Here is a 5,139-nt window from a genome sequence, read left to right on the forward strand (position 1 = left end):
AAAAATGCTGGCAGCCACGAGAAGCTTTGGAAAAGAAAAGGAAAAAAAAAAATTATCCCCTTGAGTCTCCAAAAGAACTAGTCCTGCCAACAGGTTGACTTTAGGCTGGTGAAACTGATTTTAGACGTCTGGCCTTCAGAACCATAAGAGAATAAATTTGTGTTGTTTTAAGCCGCTGAGTTTGTGGTACTTGGTTACAGCAGCCCTAGGAAACCTATACAAGGACAACGTGAATTAGAGCTATTTTATCAGGTGCTTTGAAAGGGACCATGTGGGGAGGGGATGGAAGAGTTGTATTGGTGGCTGGTGGAAGACTTCATTCAGAAGAAAAGGAGGGAGGAGCTGCTTTAGGAGCTGCCTGCAGGCATGTAAGGGGCACTGAGAATGGGGAAAAGCGTTTTTGTTAATGAAGTTTTGCTGTGCTTTGAGAAGGACACTCTCAAATTTGAGAGAATTTTGGTATATTCTCAAAAGACTGGGAAGAGCTATGTTTTCAGTTAAAATTTATTTGTGGTGAAGTGTCCTTTCTTTCGGAGTAACCCTGAGTTGGCCCAGAGGTCTCTTGCTTTTACACCAGGGGTTTCAGGGGAGCTTGCCTGATGTTTTAGATACAAGAAAAGGAGTATTTGGTGGCATTTTGAATTCAAGTTGAATTCAGCTTGAATTCAAGGAGAACATTTCATCATGACTTCCAAATTATTGGAATACTGATGGAAGAGTGCCATGTCCACGAGACAAGCTGCAGGCATTTTGAACTATCACCATTAAGCCAGAAGAAAAGAGTAGAGAGAGACCATACCAAGGAGAAGCCACATGTAGAATTCAGTATTTTTGTCAAAGAACCATACTGAGATGCCATTATACTGTTCATTAACATGAAGACTAAAAACTCTGTGAAACCAGAGATTCATTTTTAATCCCGCCTCAATGGACGCCCTTTCTTTTTTTTCTCTTTTTTTTATTTTTTTTATTTTGTAATTTACATCCAAGTTAACACTAATGAAATAATGATTTCAGGAGTAGATTCCAGTGATTCATCCCCTATGTACAAAACCCTATGTACAAAACCCTATGTACTCAGGGGTGCCTGGGTGGCTCAGTTGGTTAAGCGTCCAACTTTGCTCAGGTCATGATCTCACAGTTGGTGGGTTCAAGCCACACGTCCGGCTCTGTGCTGACAGCTCCGAGCCTGGAGCCTGCTTCAGATTCTGTGTGCGCGCGCGCGTGTGTGTGTGTGTGTGTGTGTCTGCCCCTCCCCAGCTTGCTCTCTCAAAAAATAAATTAAAAACAAATTTAAAAAAAAACCCAGTACACACCCCAACAAGTGTCTTCCTTAATGCCTCTTATCCATTTAGCCTGTCCCCCCCCCACAACCCCTCCAGCAACCCTCAGTTTGTTCTCTATATTTAAGAGGCTCTTAGGTTTTGACCCCCTCCCTGTTTTTATATTACTTTTGCTTCCCTTCCCTTATGTTCATTTGTTTTGTATCTTAAATTCCATACATGAGTGAAGTCACATGATACTTGTCTTTCTCTGACTGACTTATTTTGCTTAGCGTAATACCTTCTAGTTCCAGTCATGTTGTTGCAAGTGGCAAGATTTCATTATTTTGATTGCTGAGTAATACTCCATTGTATATATTCAGTGGATGCCTTTTCTTAAGGAGAGGGGTCAGTGGTGGTGCCCATAGTTTAGTTGGAGGCTTTTGTCTGACTCTACCTGCAGAGATCAGATTCCTGGTGAACCTGCCTAACCATCTCTATTAGCTTCTTGAAAATGGAAAAATTCATAAGCACTATGCTATGAAAACTAAGGGAGAAGTTATGATTTTTTTAGTGATGGTCAGAGCATGTCACTGAAATGACACAAGAATGGGTAGACTTGGAAGACCAAGAAAATAAGAATTTACAAGGGTTGGTATTAGGGATTAATTCTATATTTGATGACAGGCTGTCTCGCTGCCTTAGATGGGTTATATGGCAAGGTGGAGAATAGCCAAGATTCATCTTTTGAATTCATAAACACTAATCAACAAGATAGAAAATAAAGTGGTATAGAGTGAAAGACATCCAAGGGGTAGCTTGCCTTCATGTAGGAGGGAGTTGGTGAATTCACCATCTTCATTTTACTGGAACACAGACCCTGGAGGAGGTTAAATGTTGAGACTGATGCATTCACTCTCCTGGAAACTTTCAAATTCCCCAGCTCCTCACTGCCATAAAACCAAGTCGACTAACAACTAGCCTGAGCACAACCTATCCCCCATGGCACCATAGGAAATCTTGCTCACCCAGTACAGAAGAAAAGCAAAATGGAATGTGTTGAAAGTAGGAAGAGGACTTGGATCACACCCAGAAAAAGTGGTCCCCTCTTGTGAATTTAATGAAGAAAAACATGTGACAAGGTGGAGAATTTTGTTCCTCAGAATTCAAACTGATATTCCTAAACAAGGAGGCCAGATCCTAGGAAAACTGTGTGTCCTTGGGCACTGGCCACAGACAGGGGATACAGCAGGAGGTGCAAGCCCTATTTGGGTGTGGTTCAGTCAGTCTCCACAGAACAGGTGATAACTTAAAGGTTAAAGGAAGAGAGCAATGACTGGATTGTTTCCAAAAGGTTAGATGGAATCAATGAACAAATAAGGAAGGATGAAGCACCTGGGACTAGTGTCAGCGGAAAACCACTGTTTCCCCTAGGCGTGGAGGGGCAAAGAAGTGTCTGAGTTAGAATTCTCCCAGAAGCAGAGGGTGAGATAAGAATTCCAGAGGAAGCAGTTTATGTGAGAAGTAAAGGAAACACAAATAGGGATGTAAGGATGTAAGACAGGGAAGGAATTGATGCCAATAAAGATCAACCAGCAATCACTGCGGGTAATTGGAACTTAACATGATGGGTAAATTCTGCCAGCCAGGGTAAAACACAGGCCATTCGGGGAGTCACCCCAGTGCAAGGGAGCCACCATGGCCCCAGGCTGAGGTTGGAGGAATGACCCACTTTGGAATGGTAGAACCCAAAAAGGTAAGAAGGGCATCCATGAAGTGGGAAAACCCAGTTCAAGGAGTCAGAACCCAAACTGGCTGATTCTAGGCTTGTGCAACCTGGAATGAGGAGTCAGAGTCCAGGCAGAGGGAGGAAGCTACTATGTTGGGCAGGGGGCACAGCCGAAATGGGAGATTAGTTTCATGCTGTGAGACTGAACAAATAAGTAAAATACTAAAAGATGATGAGAGTCAGGTTTCTCAGTGTACTAAGAGGGCCAAAAAATAGAAAAGAATAAATCTGGAATAAATGCTATACTGTTATATTGGAATTAAAGGCACGGGTATGAACCCATGTGTTTCAACATATATAGATTGTTAAAGAAATAAATATAGATATAAATGAGTATATGTATGTACAGATGTATATATACATACACTTTCTATATATTATATGTATTGTATGTACAGTTACATCTATGTTTAAAATATATATTATAAAATACAGAGAACAACTGATGGCCGCCAGAGGGGAGTGGGGGGAGGGGGGAGGCAAAATGGGTGAAGGAGAATAGGAAATACAGGCTTCCAGCTATGGAATGAATAAGTCATGGGAATAAAAGGCACAGCATAAGGAGTACAGTCAATGATCTTGTAACTGCGATGTTTGGATACAGATTGTAGCTACACTTGTAGTGAGCATAGCATAACGTATAAACTTGTTGAATCACTATGTTGTACACCTGAGACTAACGTAACATTGTGTGTCAACTATACTCAAATAATAAATGTAAATATATACGCATACACATTTACATTTATATTTGCGTCTGTATCATGGTTCTGTCCACTGAAGGGCCTGGGAGCAGTGAAATCCCAATAGTCATGAGCATTTACTAATGCCTAGATCTTGGCTTCGAATAACCATTGCCTACTCAAAGAAACAAGGGCTCTTTGGAGAAACAGCTGATGCTAGCCCTGGGATGGGAAAACACTAGCTGGGCCTGGAGTATCTTGTCCTGCCCCAAAGCACAAAAGCGCTAAGAATGACGAGGATGTGGTAGAAAGACACAAGAGGCGTTTAAATAGGCTTTTTCTGGCCAAGAATGGGACGGTTTAAGCATCAAAATAAAATGATGGTAACAAAAGTTTACCCATTGAATACAACAAGAAACCATACAGATAAAAAAAAAAAAATGAATGAATAAATAGAAAATTTGACAAGAAAAGGAAGATTTATAAGCTTTCAAAGCACCTCCCCATGAACTACTTATTAACTTATAAAGAGGAAAAGAGTATCTTACAGTCGAGACGCTTGACAGGCATCACCTTAATTAAGGGATCAAAATGAACATTATCAGTAATGTAACAAATCAAGATTGTAAGCCACCTGACCGGATGCAGTTAAACACAGTAACTCTTTCGGGTTATTTTTTGCCAAAGGTCGATAATCCGATTTTAATTATCAAGAAACATCGGGGGCACCTGGGTGGCTCAGTCGGTTGGGGATCTAACTTTGGCTCAGGTCATGATCTCACAACTCGTGGGTTTGAGCCCTGCATAGGACTCTATGCTGACAGCACAGAGCCCGGAGCCTGCTTTGGATTCTGTGTCTCCCTTTTTCTCTCTGCCCCTCCCCCGTCATGCGCCCACCCTCCCTCTCTCTCCCTCCCTCTCTATCTCTCAAAACTAAATAAACATTAAAAAATTTTTTTAATTAAAAGAAAAAAAGAAAGAAACATCAGACTGACCCAAAGCAAGGGGCATTCTATAAAATAACTGCTTGTGACATTCAAAAGAGCCAGGGCCATGAAAGTCTAGACCGAGAAACTGCCTAGACTGAAAGACACTGCAAAGACAAGACCCAAATACAAAAAGAGATTGTGAACATAATCTTTTGCTATAAAATACATTAGGAGGACCCCTGGACAAACCCGAATAGAGCTTGAGGGTGAGATGGCCGCCATGTATCAGTGTTCATTTTCCGATGTTGATGGTTGCATTGTGGTTATGGATAAAAGAGTGTTCTTGTTTGTAGAAAATACTTATGTCCAGAGGTGATAGGGCATCAGGCTAGAAACTTAATGAGGAAAAGAAGAGTTCTTCTGCTGTACTTCCAACTTTTTTATGTAAGTTTGTGGTTGTTCCAATATTTAAAAAA

The sequence above is a fragment of the Panthera onca genome, chromosome C1 (assembly GCF_046562875.1).
Source record: "Panthera onca isolate mPanOnc1 chromosome C1, mPanOnc1 haplotype 2, whole genome shotgun sequence".
Lineage (NCBI taxonomy): Eukaryota > Metazoa > Chordata > Mammalia > Carnivora > Felidae > Panthera > Panthera onca.